The sequence below is a fragment of the Somniosus microcephalus genome, chromosome 4 (genome assembly GCF_052327205.1).
Source record: "Somniosus microcephalus isolate GS21.2 chromosome 4, FLI_Smic_1.0, whole genome shotgun sequence".
NCBI classification, from domain to species: Eukaryota; Metazoa; Chordata; class Chondrichthyes; order Squaliformes; family Somniosidae; genus Somniosus; species Somniosus microcephalus.
This window is the reverse complement of record NC_140990.1, coordinates 10828541-10852451: the sequence shown is the minus strand read 5'-3', so window position 1 is coordinate 10852451 and position 23911 is coordinate 10828541. Positions and strand designations below refer to the sequence as shown.

Here is a 23911-nt window from a genome sequence, read left to right as displayed (position 1 = left end):
CCCGATCATTGGAGTCAACCTCAGTGTGGAAAGGGATTCCCTGGTGTATCCCACCCGCTGACAGAGCAGAGTGTCCACATTGTGACTGCGGTGGGTCGATTCCACTGTTTCCGATGCCTTTAATCACATCCAGGACTGAACCATGTTAATTCAGGCAACTGGGGCTTAATGTTAAAAGCCCAATAACTGGGCTGGATTTAAAGATTATTCCCTGTTCTCTCAGTACTAGTGAGCAGAGAGAAGCTGATGTTATAGAATCATAGAGCACAGTGGGATGCCTTTCGGCCCATCGTGCTGGTGCCGGCTCTCTAAAAGAGCGATGCAATTAGTCCCACTGCCCTGCTCTTTCCCCACAGCCCTGCAAATTTCTGCTTTTAGTATATATCCAATTCCCTTTTGACAGTTACTATTGAATCTGCTTCCACCTCCCATTCAGGCAGTGCATTCCAGATCATCACAATTCGCTGTGTAAAAAAAAGTCTCCTCATTTCCTCTCTCGATTCTTTTGCCAATGATCTGAAATCTGTGTCCTCTCGTTACTGACCCTCCTGCCAGTGACAACAGCTTCTCCTTGTTTGCTCGATCAAAACCCCTCATAATTTTGAGCACCTCGATCACAGCTCCACTTAACCGTCTCTGCTCCAAGTTATATTGCCGTTGTTTTGTGAATTTTTGCTGTGATCGAGGTGCTGGATGTCCGTGCCTGGGGAATGGGACATTCTATCCTCATGAGCACCGAGTGTCAGCATCCAGCAATCTCTGGTCATGGACTGTCTTTTTAAACTGCCTCACCTGAGCTTTTTGACTCACTGATTTCATTATTAAACATTTCAGAGTTTTTGCAGACTGACCAAGGCTGAACAGATAAATGTGAGGTATTACATTTTGGTAGGAAGAATGGGGAGGTCACTTATCATTTGGAGGGTGCGAGTCTAGGTGGGGTAGAGGAACAAAGGGATCTCGGAGTACAAATACACAAATTACTAAAAGTTGTGACACAGGTTAGCAAGGCCATAAAAAAAGCAAACCAAGCACTCGGGTTTATTTCTAGAGGGATAGAATTGAAAAGTAGTGAAGTTATGCTAAACCTGTATCGAACTTTGGTTAGACCACACTTGGAGTACTGCGTACAGTTCTGGTTGCCATATTATAAAAAGGATATACAGGCACTGGAGAGGGTGCAGAGAAAATTTACAAGGATGATACCAGAAATGCAAGGCTATACATATCAGGAAAGGATGAACAGGCTGGGTCTCTTTACTATTGAAAACAGAAGGCTGAGGGGTGGCCTAATAGAGGTCTTTAAAATTGTGAAAAATGTTGATAGTGTGGATACAGAGAGAATGTTTCCACTTGTGGGGAAGAGCATAACTAGAGGCCTCAATATAAGATAGTCACCAAGAAATCCAATAGGGAATTCAGAAGAAACTTCTTTACCCAGAGAGTGGTGAGAATGTGGAACTCGCTGCCACAGGGAGTGGTTGAAGCGAATAGTATCGATGCATTTAAGGGGAGGCTAGACAAGCATATGAGGGAGAAGGGAATCGAGGGTTATGCTGATAGGTTTAGATGAGGAAAGATGGGAGGAGGCTCAAGTGGAGCATAAACACCGGCATGGACTGTGTTAGATCCGTGTATCTTGATGTTGTGTCCTTCAATAATTAGACAAGAGACTGCAGGGAACGATCAACAAGTGTTTACTGAATGAGGGTTACTCTAGAACTAACTATACAGATCCCTACTCAGGGTTTATATACAGTTGTGGTCACTGCCGGTACTACAGTATACAGGAGCTGTAAAAAGTAGTTCTCTCCCTTAAAGGTACATACATTACAATTCCTCCCCTTTTAGATTAACAATACCATAACACTCATTTAACAATTAAATATCAACTAATTACAATTAACACTTTTAACATGCAACATTAGCTGAAAATAGTCTATTTATAAATTCAGTCTTTGGGGAGGCTTCCTGATCCTTTCTGGATAGCGCCTTTCCCGAGTGTCTTGCTCTTGGTGCGGAGGCAATTCTGGCCCCCTGTCGTCGGTTGGTTCATCAGCTTCCGATGCTTCTGTTTCTGGGGTAGATGCGACCTGTACGTCGGGTTCCTCACCAGGTATGTATGGCCGAGACATGGGGTTGACTCGTTCCTGTGACTCTCGGATCTGGTCAGCATGGCGTCTCACGATGTTCTCCCCAACATCCACTGTGTACATTAGTGGGCCCTGCCGTGTGCATATCGTTCCTGGTTGCCATTTCTCTGTTCGGTAGTCGCAGGCCAAGACTGGTTGCCCTACATTGAAGCTTCTTGTCGGCTTCTCATTGATGTGCTGGAATTGCTTATTCTCAACATCTCTTCGTACATTTGGTCTGAGCAAATCCAGACGAGATCTCAACCTTCGGTTAAAGAACATCATGGCTGGGGCCTGGTTGGAGACTGCATGTGTCGCATTTCTGTAGGCTAACAGGAAATTGTCCACCTTATGCTGCAGTGGAATGTCGTCATCGCACATGGCCTTTACTGCTTTTTTAAAGGTTTGTACGAACCTCTCAGCCAATCCATTTGTGGCTGGATGATACGGGGCTGATGTGTAATGCCTTACCCCATTCCTTTTCATAAATCTTCGAAACTCTTCGGACACAAACTGTGGTCCGTTATCAGAGCAAATCTGCCCTGGCAAGCCATTCCTGGCAAAAATGGTCCGTAGGACAGCAATAGTTTTCTCCGTGGTGGTGGAGGACATTTTGAGTGTGCATCCACGGCTATTAAATACATTGAGTCCATGAATGGACCAGCAAAATCAATATGCACCCGTTGCCATGGAGATGAGGGCCACTCGCATGGATGTAAAGGGGCATGTGGTGGTGCATTTTGGACCTTCTGGCATCCTGAGCAGCTCTTTGTCAGGTCCTCGATTTGCTGATCGATCCCCGGCCACCACACATAAGCCCTAGCAATGCTTTTCATTTTCACCCCTCCCAGATGATTTCGTGAAGCTCATTGAGCACTCTCTCCCTTAACTTGGGTGGAATTACCACTCGGGGTCCACACAGCAAGGTCCCCTGGCATACTGACAGCTGTTCTCTTCTGGATGAGAATGCTGGCAACAGTGAGTCACCATGTGCTGGCCATCCCTTCACCGTCAAATCATATACCCGAGACAGTGTCGGGTCATTTTGGGTCTCCTCCTCAAGACCAGCGTTAATTACTGGCAAGCATTCAATTATAGTCGAATGAAATATTTCGACAGGATCCACTGCTGGTGCTTCCTCCGCAGTAGGCAGTGGCAGGCGTGATAGCCCATCAGCGTTTCCATGCTGTTTCGTGCCCTTAACTCGATTTCATATTGGTGCACCCCTAGAAAAAGGGACCATCTTTGTAGCCATTGCGCAGTCATCACCGGAACGCCCTTCTTTGGATTAAAGATGGAGACAAGTGGTTGGTGGTCAGTCAGCAAGGTGAACTTCTGCCCGTGCAGATAGTGATTGAACTTTTTCACTCCCCACACTAGGCTGAGGACCTCCCTGTCAATCTGGGCGTAGTTATGCTCGGCTGAGGTTAGTGACCGAGACGCAAAGGCTACTGGCCTTTCCAAGCCATCCAGGAATTTGTGCGACAGCACCGCTCCAATGCCATAGGGTGATGCATCACACGCCAACCGAATTGGTAGTGCTGGGTTGAAATGAGCCAACACCTCTTTTGATGTGATCAATGCTTTGCTCTTCTGGAAAGCTCGTTTACATTCGTCACTCCACTTCCATGGTACCCCCGTTTGCAGTAGGGGTGTTCAGTGGGTGCAGTACTGCAGACAAATTCGGCAAGAACTTCTGGTAGTAGTTCACCAGCCCGAGGAACGACCTCAGTTGTGACACATTTTCTGGTGCTGGAGCCTTGACTACTGCCTCAATCTTTTCAGGGGACTTATGTAACCCCTCTTTATCAATAACGTGGCCACAATATGAGATCTGCTTTTGGAAAAACTCGCATTTGTGGCGAGTAGCTCGGAGCCCATATTCCTTCAATCTAGTGAGCACCTGCTCCAGGTTGGCGAGGTGATCACTGTCATTTTTGCCCATGACCAGGATGTCGTCCAAATAACACTGGGTCCCTGGAATCCCTTGCAGGACTTGATCCATTGCCCTTTGCCAAATAGCCGGAGCTGATGCTACCCCGAACACCAGCCGGTTGTATTGGTAGAGACCTTAATGAGTGTTGATCATGAGGTACTGTTTCGAGGCTTCTTCTACCTCCATTTGCAGGTACGCCTGGGCCAGATCAATCTTAGTGAAGCATTTCCCTCCAGATAGCGAGGCGAAAATATCTTCAATCCGCGGAAGCGGATATTGTACAGTGTGAAGGACTGGGTTCACTGTCACCTTAAAGTCCCCACAGATGCGAACCTTCTTTGGTTCCCCAGGCGTATTACTCAATGACCTCTTCATTACAGGAACGATGGGTGTAGCCCACTCGCTCCAGTCCACTTTGGACAGTACCCCTGAACGTTCCAAACCTTCCAGCTCTGCTTCGACGGCTGGGCGGATCACATAAGGTACCGGTCTGGCCTTAAAAAACTTTGGGCTTGCATTTTCCTCTATTTTGATCGTCGCTGTTATGCCTTTTAGTGTTCCGAGTCCCTGCTGGAACACTTCTTGTGCATCAGTTAGCATTTTTGACAGTCATCCAGGTGTGATGTCATCATCCTTTTTGGCATCTACAGTCAGTGCTTGTATGGAATGCCAATCTTGCTGTATCTTCCGGATCCATTCACGTCCTAGTAGTGGTGGTCCTCCATCTGGCAATACATATAGGTCCATTTTTGGTGTTTCCTTGCCGTTATATATAACGTTCACCCTTATTTTTCCTTTGGGGTAGACTTTTTGCCCTGTGTATGTCTTCAAGACAATCTTTGTATCTCTCAAGGGTATATGTGAGACTAGCCGCTTGCAGTCCCTTTGGTTTATGACTGTTAGGGCTGATCCTGTGTCCAATTCCATTTTCACTTGGACTCCTGCTATCTTGAGCGTGACCCAGATAGTTTGGTGATCCTCCGTTTTGATCACATTATGTAGTTTCAGACAACCCAGCTCCTTGCTTCCGGAGTCTGTATCACTCTTCTGTTCATCTGAACTACTCTCCGTCACCTTACGTACCTTCTTGTACTTCTCCTGTGGAGATTTCTTGCTGCTGGTTTTCTTTCCCGACCTGCAGATTCTTGCTATTTGTCCTACTTTTCCACACTGTCTGCACACTTTGTCCTTGAACCAGCAATCATTATGGTCGTGTGTTGTTCTGCCACAGCGATAGCACTTCACTGTTCCGTATGACATTTCATTTGTGCCATATTCTTGCGGTCTCCATTGTATCTCTGCCGCGCCCCGTGCTGCTGCTTTGTGTGATACTGCAATGCTGAAAGCCTTGTCCAGCGTAAGATCCTTTTCTGCTAGAAGCCATTTCTGGGTTCCTTCACTTTGAAGCCCACACACAAACTTGTCCCTTAAAGTATCTGCTAGTCCCGTTCCAAACTGGCAGTGTTTCGATCGCTTGCGCAGTTCTGTTACATACTCAGCATTACTTTCATCTTTATGCTGGTTCCTTTTGTGAAACTTAAATCTTTCTGCTACCAGCAGCGGTGTGGGGTTTAAGTGGTCCTGTAGGATTGACACTATGTTTTCAAAATCCTTTTCTACTGGCTTCTCTGGGGTTACTAGGTTTCGTAGTAAGCCATACGTTTTTGCACCCATTGAATTCAACAATACCAGCGCTTTCTTGTCATCTGCCACTTCATTCGCCTTACAGTATACTTCTATGCGTTCGACATATGTCGTCCAATCTTCGACTTCATTGTCGAACGCTGTGATACTGCCACTCTTTGGCATTTTTGGGTGTGGTTAGACTGGCTGAAAATGGCGTCTCCCGTGCTTTCCTTTCTTCCCCGCTGCGGCTTAAAATGGCGTCTCCTGCGCTTTCCTTTCTTCCCCGCTGACGTTGCTCGGCCCTTGAACACCGGCTGCGCTCTGCGCGTTTTCCTGCGTGCCTGTCTTCCCCCGTTGATGCTGCTCGGCCCTTGAACACTGGCTGCACTCTGCTCTCTCTCGCCTCTCTCCCCCGTTGACGCCGCTCGGTCCTGAACACCGGCTGTGCCCTGTGCGCTCTGCCCTCTCTCCCCCGTCGACGCTGCTCGGCCTTTTTCTGTGCCGCTCGGTCGGCCCTAGCCGCCGCTGTCCTGGAAGGGTCTGCACAGTGTTAAGTCTGTGAATTATTTAGTTAATTAAGACACAGACTAATGAGTAACAATAAAAACAGGTCTTTACTGGTTGGAGGTAGGGACTATACTGAATACAAGATTACTGCACAGTGCTTATATACCGGTGTGTTCACCCCCGGTATTACGTCTACAGCAGCCTGAGAAAGTAGTACATCTCTTAAGGTGGAACAGGCTTAAGCTCTCTTAAGGTGGAACAGGTTACATACACAACACTCCTCCCTTCTTAGCTTTATAGTCATCCCCCCATTTAACATAACGTAATAACATATATACATACATAACTTCATGTTTAACGTAACATATCACAGATTCAGTCTCTGCGGAAAACAGTTCACAGATTCAATCTCTGTGGTGTAGTCGGTTCACGTTACTCATTCAATAGTCCTTTCATGGATTTAACAGCTTGAACTTCCGAACTGATTTGGCTCTGTTCGGAGGGACCACGTGTGTGATCTGGTAGAGGTGATAATGGTTCAGATGGGTCATCTTCTGTTTTTACTTTTCCTTTTCTGCTTCTTGGAGACTCTCTGGGCTCCATTGTCAGCTGCCACAGCTGCCAGCTGCATGCGCAGTTCCTCCTTTTCTTCCTCCTGTTTCCGTCGTAGAGCCAGCTTCTCCCGATGTTCCGTAGACTTTTGGTGCTCCTCCATGATTTCTGCACTTTGGGAGTCGAAGTTACAAGCTGGGCAGGACAGGACATCGTAATATTCGGTGTCGTCCACCAGGTCATGGTAATATTCGGTGTCGTCCTGAGCTAGACCAGTGAGAGGGTCGTCTATTTCCTCCATACCCAGCTGGACGTTAGCCAGCTCTTGTTCCAAATCCAGACATCTTTCTTGAAGAGACTTCTTCATGTGTACCTCTGCATCCAGCTTTTTCTGGGCTTTCAGCAAGTCGTTTACTAGTGACCTCATTTGTGATTTTAATACTTCAACTTCCTTTGGAGATTGATTGATCGGACTATGCAATCCCTCTACCGGAGCAGCTGTTTCAGCGGTCTGTTGTTCTACATTGACGTGAGTCAGCGTACTTTTGGCATCCAATGGCTGCTCTGTTGCAGTCGTTTCAGTCTGTGTCGTCACATCAGCCATCTCAATGACTTTTGAGAGCTCCGAACCCTTTTCCTTTGAAGATCGCAGCTCGTGTTCAAGTTTTTCCCATTTCAGAGTCTTGTCCCTCAACATATGAAGGAGTTGGCTGACCGTTAACTCTTCTGACACCAGATTATGGCATGCACCTTCAGAACCTGAATCAGCTTTGATTCGTTCGGCCTCCTCGCGCAGATGGTTGGTGTGCTCCTGCTCCATTTTCTCCATCAGTTGCTTCTGTTGCCTTTCCAGATTCTCCCACTCTGTAACAAAGAACTTTTTTATTTCATTCATCTCTTGCTCAAAACGGCGAATCATTTGTTCTAATTGCTGTTGTAGTTTGAAATGGAGTTGAGTTCGAGCCCAGTGTCCCTCAAAAATGTGCATATCAGTAGACTTGACAGACTCAGAATTCTCTGTTAAACTATGTTGTTGTTGCTCAGTGGAATTCTGTGCTGAAACTTTGTCTTTTGCACATGGGTTGGTCTTACCATCATCAGTTCTAGAGTCTGGGCTGATTATCTGCACCGAGTTCTCACTCTTTATGGCTTTTAGCGAATGCCAGTCCATATTTATGTTTCTAAACCACTCCCGGCCTAGTAGTGGTGGACCTCCCTCCGGTAGCACATATAAGTCCATTATTTGACTTCCTTCACCCTTGTTGGCCACTGCAACCTTTATTGTCCCGATGGGGTACACTCTCTGCCCCGTGCAGGTTGTCAATATAATCTCCGTATCCTGTAGGGGAATATGTTGGAATAACCTTCTGTAATCTTTCTTATTCATGACCGACAATGCCGATCCAGTGTCCAATTCCATTTTTACTTGGACTCCTTCTATCTGAAGAGTAACCCAAATTGTCTGGAGGTCTGCACCCTTACCAACGTTGAGTACTCTTAAGCTAGCCAGTTCAATACTGCTTAAGCCAGCCAGTTCATTACTGCTAGCGTCTGAATCGGACTCCTGTTCGGCCACCTTGTGTACCTTTGCGTATTTTCCTTGCGGTGACTTCTTGTTGCTGGTCTTCTTCCCTGACCTGCATACTCTAGCTATGTGTCCAAGCCTACCCCAAGTTCTACATTCTTGGTTTTTAAACCAACACTGGTTCTGATCATGCGTTGTCTTTCCACAACGATAACATTTGCCAGAACTCACACCCAATTTGTGTGCACTGAGCTCCGGTGACCGTAGCTGCATTACTGCCGTGCCTCTCGCTGCGGCTTCGTGTGCTGCTGCCATAGTGACCGCCTTCTCAAGCGTCAGCTCATTCTCCTCGAGCAGTCGCTTTTGTGTATCCTGTTTAAATAAACCACACACAAATTTGTCTCGTAGTGCATCTGTCAGTCCCGTTCCAAACTGGCAATATTTCGCTAATTTACGCAATTCCAGCAAATATTCAGCATTGCTTTCATGCTGTAGCTGCCTTCTGTCATAAAATTTAAATCGTTCCGCTAGCATCAGCGGCGTGGGGTTTAGATGATCTTTCAGGACAGTAACAATCTCATCGAACGTCTTATCCGCCGGTTCATCTGGTGATAACAGGTGTTTCAATTGCCCGTATGTCTTCGCACCCATTAAATTTAATAATGTTAGAGCTTTATCTTGGTCACGAATTTTATTGGCCTTACAATAATTTTTTACTCTTTCAACATATATGGCCCAATCTTCGAGGTCACTATCAAAGGTGCTAATATTCCCGTGTTTAGGCATTGTAGATTTGCAATTTCTCAGATTTTCTTTTCTTTACTTGTTATCAAAGATGGCAGCTTCCCGCTCTTGCTGTCGTCCTCCGCCCACAAAATGGCGGTATTCCCACGCTTGGCGGTCTTCACCCGTCCCCCGACGCCGTCTCCCTTCAGCCCCCGAGTGCGGCCCTTATCTTCGCCGCGATCGCCCGAGTGCGGCCCTTATCAGCGGATGCGATCGATGGCCCGGCTGCGCCTCGCACTTGAAAGCGGCCCGGCCCTTATCAGTGCTTGTGATCGATGGCCCGGCTGCGCCTCGCACTCCAAAGCCCTTATCTCCCGATCGCGATCGATGGCCCACGCTGTGCACCGCGGCTCTCGCGCCTTCAATTTCTGCAGCCGCTGCCCTTTCAGCCCGAGTGCGGCCCTTATCGGTGGTTGTGATCGATGGCCCGGCTGCGCCCCTCACTTCAAAGCGGCCCGGCCCTTATCTGCCGATCGCTATCGCCCTGTACCTCTGTCTTCCCCAGCCCTGTCTTCTACTCCGGTTCACAAGCTGATGGAGGCTTCAGGGTCCTAATGCCTGTCGCTTCCAGTGGGGTGGTGTGGTTTGAAACCTCTCTTCAACCGCCGTGGAATAACTGCCGCAGGGTAAGAACCTGACTCGTCGCCAGTGTTAAGTCTGTGAATTATTTAGTTAATTAAGACACCGACTAATGAGTAACAATAAAAACAGGTCTTTACTGGTTGGAGGTAGGGACTGTACTGAATACAAGATTACTGCACAGTGCTTATATACCGGTGTGTTCACCCCCGGTATTACGTCTACAGCAGCCTGAGAAAGTAGTACATCTCTTAAGGTGGAACAGGCTTAAGCTCTCTTAAGGTGGAACAGGTTACATACACAACACACAGTACCTGTTGCCAGCCCGTTTCGCTGGACCACCGTGACTGGAAAGCCAAGCCTGGCTCTCGACAGCCTCCCCTGCGATGCTCAAATCTCCGCTGGATGACTGGGGGGTTTCCCGTAGTCGACGCCTGTGCTTCTGGACTCGGCCTTCTTCCACTGTTCTCCAGGAGCAAATCCCTGGGAGGTGATGCAGAGTTGCAGGTAGGTTTGAATCTGCTCGTCGCCAATGTTAGATCCATGTATCTTAATGTTGTGTCCTTCAATAATCAGACAAGAGACTGCAGGGAACGATCAACAGGTGTTTACTGACTGAGGGTTACTCTAGAACTAACTTTACAGATCCTTACTCAGGGTTTATATACAGGTGTGGTCACTGCCGGTACTACAGTATACCTCACCTGACGAAGGAGCAGCGCTCCGAAAGCCTGTGATTTCAAATAAAGCTGTTGGACTATAACCTGGTGTTGTGTGACTTCTTACATTTGCAGTATACAGGAGCTGTAAAAAGTAGTTCTCTCCCTTAAAGGTACATACATTACAGACTGGTTGGGCCGAATGGCCTGTTTCTGTGCCGTATATCCGATGTAATCCTATGTCAAGTATCCCTGCTGGCTTAACTCCAGGCACTTTAGCTCAGTGGGCAGCACTCTCACCTCTGAGTCAGAAGGTTGTGGGTTCAAGTCCCAGTCCAGAGACTTGAGCATAAAAATCTAGGTTGACACTCCAGTACTGAGAGAGTGCTGCACTGTCAGAGGTGCCGTCTTTCGGATGAGATGTTAAACCAAGGTCCCCATCTGCTCTTTCAGGTGGATGTAAAAGATCCCATGGCACTACATTGAAGAAGAACAGGGGAGTTCTCCCCAGTGTCCTGAGGCCAATATTTATCCCTCAATCAACATCACTGAAATAGATTATCTGGTCATTGTCACATTGCTGTTTGTGGGAGCTTGCTGTGCACCAATTGGCTGCCGTGTTTCCTACATTACAACAGTGACTACACTTCAGAAGTTCTTCATTGGCTGCAAAGCACTCTGGGACACCCTGAGGTTGTGAAAGGTGCTATATAAATGCAAGTCTTTCTTTCTCAGCAAGAGGGTGAGTGTTAGTGGTTGGAGGGAGGAGTTCAGTGTTGTCACTGGGTGGACACAGACTGATTGAAGCTAAAAGACAGAGAATGCTGAAGTTTGGAATGATAACACCCAAAGTCAGGAGATGAGCCCTTTGCCTAGATAAGGGAGGTGGTTGCTAAGAGACCTACAGACATAACACTGCAAACTGCTCAGGCAGCAGACTTGTTGGCAACATGTGAGGTCACGAGTGAGTTGGTGCCCAGACAACTGAGGCTTGCGCATTCCTGAGAGACACAAACTGGTTCTGTAACCGGGAGAACAGGTGGAGGGAGTCACCCTACGTGGGACGGCTCGTCTGAGGTGTTAACACAGAGGCAGCTTGGGAATGGGATGATCAATGAAGCATAGAATCATAGAAATTTACAGCACAGAAGGAGGCCATTCGGCCCATCTTGTTCGTGCCAGCCAACAAAGAGCTATCCACCCTAATCCCACTTTCCAGCACTTGGTCCGTAGCCTTGTAGGTTACAGCACTTCAAGTACATACCCAAGTACTTTTTAAATGTGATGAAGGTCTCTGCCTCTACCACCCTTTCAGGCAGTGAGTTCCAGACCCCCACCACCCTCTGGGTGAAAAACATTTCTCCTCAAATCCCCTCTAAACTTCCAACCAATTACTTTAAATCTGTGCCCCCTGGTTATTGACCTCCCTGCTAAGGGAAAGAGGTCCTTCCTATCCACTCGATCTAGGCCCCACATAATTTTATACACCTCAATTAGGTCTCCCCTCAGCCTCCTCTGTTCCAAAGAAAACAACGCCAGCCTATCCAATCTTTCCTCATAGTTAAAATTCCCCAGCCCAGGCAACATCCTCATAAATCTCCTCTGCACCCCCTCTGGTGCAATCACATCCTTCCTGTAATGTGGTGACCTGAACTGCACGCAGTATTCCAGCTACTGCTCGGTCTCTCCAACAGGAAACCAAGACTGGTTCGACGAGAATGACCAGGAGATCCAGGAGCAAATAAGCAGCAAGCACAAGGCATTCCTGATCTGGAAACAGCAACACAACTCGAGAGCAAGAAAGCAGCTCTGCAGACGCCTGAAGGCCGAGGTCCAACAAAAAATTCGCGACCTAAAGAACAGATGGTGGAGAAAGGGTAGGAGTTCCAGCAGCTAGCTGACAACCATGATGTGCGTGGATTCTTTAGTGCAGTCAAGACCATCTACGGCGCAAGGTCCTACCCCACTGCGGGCCAAGAATGGAGAGCTACTCATCAAGGATAGAGAGGCAGTCAGTGCCCACTAGAACAAGCACTTCGGAGATCTCCTTAACCGAGATGCTGTCTTCGACGCGAGTGTCCTCAACTCCATCCCGCAGCATGCTACCCACAACCATCTCAGTACAACCCCAGCCCAGCATGAGGTTGAAATGGCCATCCAAGAACTGAAGAAGAACAAGGCCTCAGGAGCAGATGGAATAGAAACATAGAAGATAGGAGCAGGAGTAGGCCATTCGGCCCCTCGAGCCGGCTCCGCCATTCAATGCGATCATGGCTGATCATCGAAATTCAGTACCCTGTTCCTGCCTTCTCTCCATATCCCTTGATCCCTTTAACCTTAAGAAATATATCCAGCTCCTTCTTGAATACATTTAATGAATTGGCCTCTACTGCCTTCTTTGGTAGAGAATTCCACAGGTTCACCACTCTCTGGGTGAAGAAATTCCTCCTCATCTCTGTCCTAAATGGCTTACCCCTTATCCTTAGACTGTGACCCCTGGTTCTGGACTCCCCGACCATCGGGAACATCCTTCTAGCATCTAGTCTGTCTAGTCCTGTTAGAATTTTATACGTTTCAATGAGATCCCCTCTCATTTTTCTAAACTCCAGCGAGTACAAGCCCAATCGACCCAATCTCTCCTCATACATCATTCCTGCCATCCCAGGTATCAGCCTGGTGAATCTTCGCTGAACTCCTTCCATGGCAAGAACATCCTTCCTCAGATAAGGCGACCAAAACTGCACACAATACTCAAGATGTGGTCTCACCAAGGCCCTGTACAACTGCAGCAAGACATCCTTGTTCCTGTACTCAAACCCTCTCGCTACAAAGGCCAACATACCATTTGCCTTCTTAACCACCTGGTTATCTATACATCTATACTATTTGCTTCAACCACTCCCTGTGGCAATGAGTTCCACATTCTCACCACTCTTTGGGTAAAGAAGTTTCTTCTGAATTCCCTATTGGATTTCTTGGTGACTATCTTATATTGATGGCCTCTAGTTATGCTCTTCCCCACAAGTGGAAACATTCTCTCTGTATCCACTCTATCAAAATCATTCATAATTTTATAGACCTCTATTAGGTCACCCCTCAGCCTTCTGTTTTCAAGAGAAAAGAGACCCAGCCTGTTCATCCTTTCCTGATATGTATACCCTCACATTTCTGGTATCATCCTTGTAAATCTTCCCTGTACCCTCTCCAGTGCCTCTATATCCTTTTTCTAATGTGGCGACCAGAACTGTACGCAGTACTCTAAGTGTGGTCTAACCAAGGTTCGATACAGGTTTAGCATAACTTCACTACTTTTCAATTCTACCCTCCAGAAATAAACCCTAGTGCTTGGTTTGCTTTTTTTATGGCCTTGCTAACCTGTGTCGCAACTTTTAGTAATTTGTGTATTTGTACTCCGAGATCCCTTTGCTCCTCTACCCCACCTAGACTCGCACCCTCCAAGTGATAAGTGACCTCCCTATTATGTCTGACATTGGTGATATGTACTTGATTGCCTTGGCCTGAGCACATGGAGTTTGATGGTGCTGTTATCATTGTATTGTGTCTGACATTGGATATAGGTATTCGATTGCTTTTGCCTGTGAGAGTGTGTTTGGATCAGCCATTAAAAGCAACATGAACTGAGCTCTGCAAACGGCCTCTGGATTATCTTTGCAAACGCAACATTTGGCGACGAGGATGGCTGAAATCTCTCTTCCACCACCTCCTCCCTTCCTTGCACTACCCGGTGAGCCCCCGATCCCATGGGTTCGCTGGTTACAGTCCTTTGAAACCTACCTCATTGCTCTTGGACTAGAAAATGTGAGTACAGCACGGAAAAAGGCACTGTTATCCCATTGCTTGGGAGCGGAGGGCCAGCATGTTCTTGGGACATTATGCACAGCAGACTCAATTCAAACGTATGATGTGGCTGTGGCTCTGTTAAGCACACACTTCTCTGCCCTACAAAGTGCCCTCCTGGGGTGATTCATTTTTAGACAGCGTCACCAACTCCCCGGCGAGTTGGTGCATCAATACATGGCTAATTTGAGGGGGTTAGCTAGCTCATGCAAGTTCGGTGCACTACAAGACGAGATGGTGCATGATCAACTAATAGAGCACACCAACAACGTGAGAGTGCGTGAAAGACTGTTACTCGAGTCCGACGATCTGTCGTTGTCACAGGCAGTTAACATTGCCTTTCAAGTGGAGTCTGCAGCCGAATGTGCAGCGAAACTAGCACACACACCCAGTGATGGCGCCCTCGGCCCCAACAGCCCTGACACTGTAATGCTCACGTGATGGCAGCAACGTGCACTACCGCGGCAACAGTGTGGAAACTGCGGATCTCGTTCACATGCTACCAGAGCGCAGAATTGCCCCACGCGCAGCCAAGCCTGTCGCAATTGTGCAAAACAAAATCACTTTGCCAATGTCTGCCGCTCTGCCCCTGTTGCTTCAGATGAACACTCTCAGTCCTCAAGCAGTTGGCCTATAATTCACAACGTGAGCTCTGGGCCAGTAGTGGCTTTCAAGTCATGCACAATTAACCTGAATGACGTGTGCATCCCTCTGTTGTTGGATACTGGTGCCAGCGTCTCACTGCTGAATGTGGATACATTCAAATGCTTTTTCAGCTCCCTGCCACTCTCTGCGTCCTCCACTGCCCTTTGCGGGTATGGTAATTTGAAAATTGAACTAGTGGGCTCAGTCAACCTCACTGTATGCTATGGAACAAAAGTTTTGCCAGATTTTTGTTTTCATGTGGCATGCCAAGGAGCTAACCTGATGGGACTGGATCTTTTCACTGACCTGGGTTTTTCTCTCTTGGACACCGGCGGGTCTGCAATTCTGCACGTCACCTCACCGTGGCACCAAACATGACCAGCACTCTTCGAGGGTCTGGGCTGCCTGACTGCCTTCACCCACCAGCCTATGGTTGACTCCACCGTTACCCCTGTCTTTCAGCCACTGCGCCGCATCCCGCGTGCTCTCCGTGACGGGGTCACAGCTGAACTAAGGCAGCTACTGGAAGCTGGCATCATCGAACCAGTTGATGCCTCCCCAGGGGTCTCCAACCTGGTGGTCGCAACAAAAAAGTCAGGTGGTCTACGCGTCTGTGTTGATCTTCAAGCAGTGAATAAGACCGTAATCCCTGACAAATATCCACTGCCCACATCAGAGGAACTCACAGCGCAGTTCTATGGTTCCATCCTGTTCTCGAAACTGGACCTTCAACAGGGCTATCTACAGGTTCCCCTCCACCCCAGCAGCAGGGACCTCACTGCTTTTGTGACACATGCTGGCGTCTTTCGGTACACCAGGATGCCATTTGGACTTAGCTCTGCACCCAGCTGCTTCCAAAAGGTGATGTCCTCTGTGCTCGTGGGCATTCCTGGGGTGGCCATCTACCTGGATGACATCGTTGTGCATGGGCCCTCAACCTCCACTCACGATGAACGCCTTCACAGAGTTTTCACGGCTCTAGCAAAACACAAACTCACACTGAATGGCGAAAAGTGTGTCTTTGCTATTTCAGAGATCGAATTTGTGGGGTTTCGGTTGTTGGCTGATGGTATATCCCCACTCCAGTCAAACGTGAATGCCATTCACAGCATCCCAGAACCCAGCTCTGCAGCACAGGTTGCCTCCTTCCTTGGCATGACTGGGTACTACCTGAAGTTTTTGCCCCAGTACTCAGCCACCACAGCCCCACTGCGCCAGCTCCTGCGAAAGGATGAGCCCTGGGTGTGGTCACAAGCCTGTACGGAAGCTGTTCACCTCCTCAAATCGCAGCTCACGTCGCCTCCAGTGTTGGCTCACTTTGACGTCGCCAGCCCCACCCTCGTCACCTGCGACGCATCCGCTGCAGCTGTGGGGGCAGTGTTATTGCAGACACAGAATGGAGTGGAGAAACCAATCGCCTTTGCCTCCCGGGCCCTTAGCCCCACTGAACAGAAGTATTTAGTAGGCGAGCGTGAGGCACTGGCGTGCATCTGGGCATGTGAGCGGTGGCACCTGTACACGTATGACCATGCCTTCACCCTGCAAACCGATCACCAGGCTCTCACTGCTCTGCTGTCAACATCCGGCATGGGCCACAGACCACTGCGTCTACACCGCTGGTCTGACCGCCTCTGCCAATACATTTTCAGTCTCCAGTTCACACCAGGACGTGACAATGTTGTTGCAGATCTACTCTCCCGCACTGTCTCTGCCCCAGCCCCACTCATCGGGTCTGAACATGTGGAACAGGATATCATCCAGATGCTGCACACACCCCTCCAAACCACAATCTCCAGGAGCTCAAAGAGGCCTCTGAACAGGATCTGGCTCTCTCCCAGCTGTGCACCTTCATCAGAGATGGCTGGCCTCGCAAGGTGCCTGAGGAACTGTCTGCCTACTCCAGAGTTAAAAAGGAGCTCTCCTGCTGGAATGACTCCTGTGTTGCACGTGGGCTCTGCACTGTGGTCCCAAGTGCCCTTCGTGCGCGTGTTTTATCCATGGCGCATGAGGGCCACTTGGGCATAGTGAAGCTCAAACAACGATGCCGAGACCTAGTGTGGTGGCCGGGTATTGACAGGGAAATCGAGGCCCTGGTCAAGGACAGTGCAGCCTGCCTTGTAAGTGGCAAGACTGGCCACCAAGCTCCTCCAACCCTGCAACCCCTTGCCTGGCCCTCTCAGCCCTGGGAGCACCTGCAGCTGGACATCTGCGGGGAGATCCATGGTGTCCCCCACCATCAACGGTTCCTAGTGGTGACCTATGACCTGCACTCAAAATGGCCAGAGGTCACTGCCATGGGCTCCGTCAACTCTCGGGTCATCATCGATATCCTTGAGTCCCTCTTCTCCCGCTGGGGACCCAAAGGCCATCACCACAGACAATGGCCCCCAAATGGTCTCTTCGGAACTCTCCTCTTACCTTGAGAGCAAGGGCATCTGTCACATAAGCGTACTACCACCCCGAGTCAAATGGGGGGGGGGTGGAGTGTTTTAACCAGACACTGAAAAATGGCCTCAGAGCACACCTATCCCAGGGGTGTGCGTTTGACAAGGCCCTCCTCCACACACTGCTGCACTACAGAGCCTCCCAGCATCCCACTACAGGGGTCTCACCCACATCCCTCATGCTAGGCCATGAGCTTATGCTGTCCCTTGGCAGGCTCCGCCCCTCACTAGCTCAGAGCCCTGCTCCACGGGCTCAAGCCACAGTCGCTAGACAGCAGGAGAAGATGAAACTCCACTTCGACCAGTCGAAGAGGGCCAAGGCGCCCAACATCTCAGTCTGCGATTGGGTCAGAGTCCGCAGGCCTCACCGCAACAATAAGATGGCATCATTCTGGTCCTCCCCTCTCCAAATCAGCTGCCAACTTGGACCAGCCACTTTCTGCCTCACTGACGGCTCTCGGTGGCATGCCAGCCACCTTCGGAAGGTGCCAGCACCCCCTGATGCAGGATTATATGGACCTAATCCCCAAGCCTTACCCCCAGAGTGGCGGGATGCACATGTGGCTCAGCCAGCCAACCCTCAAGCAGATATTGTGCCTCAGCCTGCTCTTCAACAGTCCACACCACAGCCTGTCCGTAAACGTTCTCGCCCTGGCCACCTACAGGACTTTGTCACTACATTTTATGTTTGAAATTCTGTGAGGGGGGAGGAAATGTTATGTCTGACATTGGTGATAGGTAATCGATTGCCTTAGCCTGAGCACATGGAGTTTGATGGTGCTGTGATCATTGTATTGTGTCTGACATTGGATATAGGTATTCGATTGCTTTTGCCTGTGAGAGTTTGTTTGGATCAGCCATTAAAAGCAACATGAACTGAGCTCTGCAAACGGCCTCTGGATTATCTTTGCAAACGGAACACTCCCCATTCTTCCTACAAAAATGTAATACCTCACATTTATCTGTTTAGTCTTGGTCAGTCTACATAAACTCTGAAATGTTTAATAATGAAATCAGGGAGTCAAAAAGCTGAGGTGAAGCAGTTTATAAAGACAGTCCCTGACCAGAGATTGCTGGATGCTGACACTCGGTGCTCACGAGGATAGAATGTCCCATTCCCCAGGCACGGACATCCAGCACCTCGATCAAGCAACAATTCACAAAACAACGGCAACATAACTTGGAGCAGAGATGGTTAAGTGGAGCTGTGATCGAGGTGCTCAAAATTATGAGGGGTTTTGATCGAGCAAAGAAGGAGAAGCTGTTGTCACTGGCAGGAGGGTCGGTAACGAGAGGACACAGATTTCAGATCATTGGCAAAAGAATCTAGAGAGGAAATGAGGAGACTTTTTTTACACAGCGAATTGTGATGATCTGGAATGCACTGCCTGAATGGGAGGTGGAAGCAGATTCAATAGTAACTTTCAAAAGGGAATTGGATATATACTAAAAGCTGAAATTTGCAGGGCTGTGGGGAAAGAGCAGGGCAGTGGGACTAATTGCATCGCTCTTTCAGAGAGCCGGCACCAGCACGATGGGCCGAAAGGCAACCCACTGTGCTCTATGATTCTATAACATCAGCTTCTCTCTGCACACGGGTACTGAGAGAACAGGGAATAATCTTAAATCCAGCCCAGTTATTGGGGGCTCTTAACATTAACAAGCCTCAGTTGCCTGAATGGTTCAGTCCTGGATGTGATTAAAGGCATCGGAAACAGTGGAATCGACCCACCGCATCACAATGTGGACACTCTGGTGTGTCAGTGGGTGGGATACACCAGGGAATCCCTTTCCACACACTGAGGTTGACTCTAATGATCAGGAGTCCTAGGGTTTCGGATACCAGATAATCAAGCTCACAAGAACACAAATTGTCTCTCCAGGCTTTATTAAGAGCGCTGCATAACACAGATCGGGTAATAATTCCTTCAATCTGGAGAATAGAACAGTGGATTCGTGCGCGATCTTCTCGAGTCTGTTCCAACTGACAACGGCTTAAGTGGCCTGTTCTTATACACAAGCTTGGTTACCGCTCAGGAAATGGGATTGTTTGGACCCGTCTGTTGACCGCCTCCTGAACTCCTGCTAATTCAGGGAATTTAGTCCATCTGTGACCAGACTATAACCACAAGCCCGTCTGGTTATCACACCTATATGGTCCGTGAGGTTATTATTAGATTCACACCCAGACGTTGTGCCTTCACTTGTCTGGCACTTCATCCCATAACACGGGTACAGGGGCTCAGTTATGTTTCATTCATCAGGAAAAGACAAAGTACAACAACATACTGGTCAGCTTAAAAGAATCTCATCATATTTATGGGGCTATATATATAAAAGTCACTAACAAATCCAGGAGGGAATTCAGGAGAAACTTCTTTACCCAGAGAATGGTGTGAATGGGGAACTCGCTACCACAGGGAGTAGTTGAGGTGAACAGCATAGATGGATTAATGAGGAAGCCACACAAGGGAGAAAGGAATGGGAGGAGATGTTGATCGGGTTAATTGAAGTAGGGTGGGTGTGGGGCATAAACACTGGCATGGACCAGTTGGGCCGAATGGCCTGTTTCTGTGCTGTACATTCTATGTAACACCATGAACTGTCAAAAGAAGGGAATCATCAGCACAACAGTCTTAAAGATTAAACAGCAGTCCAAGAATTTATAAAACATTCATCCATTCCATGTTCACATCACCCCAGCTGTCGACAGGGCCCTGCGCTATGGAACAATGTGAACTCGCTGGTGTCTCTGTCGGTGGGATGACCGAGTGAATCCCTTCCCACACACGGAGCAGGTGAACGAGCTCTCCCCAGTGTGAACTTGCTGGTGTCCGTTCAGATTCCTGGAGCTTTTAAAGCTCTTCCCACAGACAGAACATGTAAATGGTCTCTCATCGGAGTGAACTCGCTGGTGTTGCTTCAGATCCCCAGAGGTTTTAACGCTCTTCCCACAGACAGAACAATTAAATGGTCTCTCATCGGTGTGAACTCGCTGGTGTCGCTTTAGATCCTCAAAGATTTTAAAGCTCATCCCGCAAACAGAACATGTAAATGGTCTCTCATCGGTGTGATATCGCTGGTGTTGCTTCAGTTCCCCAGAGGTTTTAAAGCTCTTCCCACAGTCAGTACATTTAAATGGTCTCTCCCCAGTGTGAACTCGCTTGTGTCTCAACAGATGGGATGACCGAGTGAATCCCTTCCCACACACGGAGCAGGTGAATGGCCTCTTTCATGCTCTCTCCAGCTGGTGTCCCTTCAGCTCCTGGGACATTTGAAAGCTTTTACCACAGTTGGAATGTTTCACCGGCCTCTCCCCAGTGTGAACGCGCTGGTGTGCCAGCAGATTCGAGGACCGAGTGAATCTCTTCCCACACACGGAACATGTGAACAGAATCTCTCCTGCTCTCTCCAGCTGGTGTCTCTTCAGATCCTGGGACCTTTTAAATCTCTTCCCACAGTCAGAACATTTAATCGGTCTCTCATCACTATGAATAAGCTGGTGTCTCAGGAGGGTGGAAGAATGAGTGAATTGCTTCAAAAACACGGAGCAGGTCAATGGTCTCTCATCGGTGTGGACAAGCTGGTGTCTCTTCAGCATGGATGGTGCAATTAATCCCTGCCCACACACGGAGTGGGGTAAAGGTCCCTCCCTTGTGTGAATTTGCTGGTGTATCATCGGAGCGGATGGCTGAGTGAATCCCTTCCCACACACAGGGCCAGGGTTTCTCCCCGCTTCAGGTATTTGTGGATTTTGAAGCTCTTTCAGAACATTTAGAAGGTCTTTCATAAGTGTGAACTCGCTGGGGTGCCAGCAGATTGGAGGAGCGACTGAATCAGGTCCTGATGAATCGCGTAACTCTGTCAGAATTTGACGTGATGTTTGGTTTGAGCTTCCTGTCTGTAAATGCTCCACTTCTAAAACCCTGTAAAAGGAGTGTAGAAAGGGTAAGGGGGGAGCAGGAATTTTTTTGGGCTTATTTTGCCTCAAAGAACAAACAGGGTAGAGCTGGTCCCACTGGTGTCCAGCCGTGCCCACAATAACCAGCGGGCCAGAAACAGCCCAATCCACCTCACTGACTTGGCCCTGAAGTCAAATCAAGTTTCAAAGTCAAAAATGACATCCTTTGTGACTGTGACAAAGGTAAACTATCTCTCCTCGTCCTTCTTGACTTGTCTGCAGCCTTTGACACGGTTAACCACGCCATCCTTCTCCCAACGCCTCTCCACCGTCGTCCAGCTGGGTGGGACTGCACTCGCCTGGTTCCATTCTTATCTATCTAATCGTAGCCACAGAATCACCTGCAACGGCTTCTCTTCCCGCTCCCGCATCGTTACCTCTGGTGTCCCCCAAGGATCTATCCTTGGGCCCCTCCTATTTCTCATCTAAATGCTGCCCCTTGGTGACATCTGAAAACACAGCGTCAGTTTCCAGATGTACGCTGTCGACACCCAGCTCTCCCTCACCACCACTTCTCTCGACCCCTCCACGATCTCTAATCCGGTTCTGGGTGAGCAGAAATTTTCTCCAATTAAATATTGGGGAGACTAAAGCAATTGTTTTCGGTCCCTAGCCACTGACTCCATCCCTCTCCCTAACATCTCTCTGAGGCTGAACCACACTGTTCACAACCTTGGTGTCATATTTGACCCTGAAATGAGCTTCCGAACACATATCCGCAGCATAACAAGGACTGCCTATTTCCACCTCGGTAACATCGCCCATCTCCGCCCCTGCCTCAGCTCATCCACTGCTGAAAACCTCACCCAGGCCTTTGTTACCTCTAGACTTGACTATTCCAACGCACTCCTGGCTGGCCTCCCACATTCTACCCTATGTAAACTTGAGGTGATCCAAAACTACCTGTGTCGTAACTCAACACCAAGTCCCGTTCACCCATCACCCCTGTGCTCGTTGACCTACATTGGCTCCCGGCTAAGCAATGTTTCGATTTCAAAATTCTCATCCTTGTTTTCAAATCCCTCCATGGCCTCGCCCCTCCCTATCTTAGTTAATCCCTTCAGCCTCACAGCCACCCACCCCCCGCGATAGAATCACAGAAAAATTACAGCACAGAAGGAGGCCATTTGGCCCATCTTGTCCGTGCCGGCCGATTAAGTGCTATCCACACTAATCCCACTTTCCAGCACTTGGTCCGTGGCCTTGTATGTTACGGCACTTCAAGTGCACATCCAAATACTTTTTAAAATGTGATGAGAGTCTCTGCCTCTACCACCCTGTCAGGCAGTGAGTTCGAGACCCCCACCACCCTCTGGGTGAAAACATTTCTCAACTCCCCTCTAAACCTCCGACCAATTACTTTAAATCTACGCTCCCTGGTTGTGGACCCCTCTGCCAAGGGAAATAGGTCCTTCCTATCTCGGTCCCTCAGAATTTTATACACCTCAATCAGGCCTCCCCTCAGCCTCCTCGGTTCCAAAGAAAACAACCTACTCCTCCCCGAGACATCTGCGCTCCTCCAATTCTGCCCTCTTGAGCATCCCTGATTATAATCGCTGCACCATCAGTGGCCGTGTCTTCTATTGCCTCGGCCCTAAGCTCTGGAATTCCCTCCCTGAACCTCTCCGCCTCTCTTTCATAGAAAATAGGAGCAGGAGTTGGCCATTCAGCCCCTCGAGCCTGCTCCGCCATTCAATGAGATCATGGCTGATCAAAACCCACCTTTGTGACCAAGCTTTTGGCCATCTGCCCTAATTTCTCCTTATGTGTCTCGGGGTCACATTTTTCAATGTCTTACAATACTCCTGTGCAGCGCCTTGGGACATTTTCCTACATTAAAGGCGCTATAGAAATACAAGTTGTTGTTGTTCTCATTGTTTGATGTGAGCTCTGAACAGGCCCCGCCCCCTCCCCCTCCCCCTACTCCGCATGCGCCGCTCCAAGGTGAGCGCGGGCTCTGAACAGGCCCCGCCCACTCCCCCTACATCGCATGCGCCGCCGGGCCCGCTCCCAAGGATGAGCCGCTACCGCGACTGCGCAGGGCCTCGCACTCTGGGGAAGGCCCGGGTAACCGCGAGAGTCCGGATCATCCACGGAAAGTGAGTTTTATCAGGTTTTTTTTATATATGGCGGAGAGAAGCGCGGGCGGGGAGATAAATAAAAAGAAAATACAAACCGCACCATCCAAGCGCCCTCCCGGAACCGAGCGGAGCGGATTGAGCGGCCGCAGCCCCTTGTCTTCTGCAGGGAGCCGGACTGGGGCACATCATCAACTCCACGGCGGTGACTGACGGGAGCTCCGACCAATAGGGAGAGAGCGGGCGGAGCTTGGAGGACTGAGGTGGTGGCGGGTCCTCCAACCAATCGGGGTGCCCGAGGGGGCAGGACTTCCGCAGCCTGCTTCTCCCGCTGCTGAGACAAGTGGAATGCAGCAGAGGGCGCTCTTCTGAGTTTGGGGCTCAGGCCTGTTAGTGGAGCAGTGCAGAGGGAACTTTACTCTGCACTGGGCTTTACTCCCTCAGCACTGCACTGGAGGGGCAGCACAGAGTTTTAGACTCGAGTTTCTGGAGTGGGACTTCAACCCACAACCTTCTGACTCAGAGGAGAGAGTGCTGCCGCCTGAGCCACGGTTGACACTCTGTATCTAACCCGTGCTGTACCTGCCCTGGGAGTGTTTGATGGGACAGTGTAGAGGGAGCTT

The 23911-nt window shown here is 49.1% G+C and overlaps 2 protein-coding genes across 2 annotated transcripts in view; both read right to left on the bottom strand.

The window, feature by feature from the left end:
- The window catches only part of LOC147118283 (uncharacterized), a 237436-nt gene that overhangs the window by 205479 nt on the left and 8046 nt on the right, over positions 1-23911 (bottom strand). The gene's annotated exons all lie outside the window — the stretch shown is intronic.
- The window catches only part of LOC147118284 (uncharacterized), a 113753-nt gene that overhangs the window by 81978 nt on the left and 7864 nt on the right, over positions 1-23911 (bottom strand). The window lies entirely within an intron of this gene.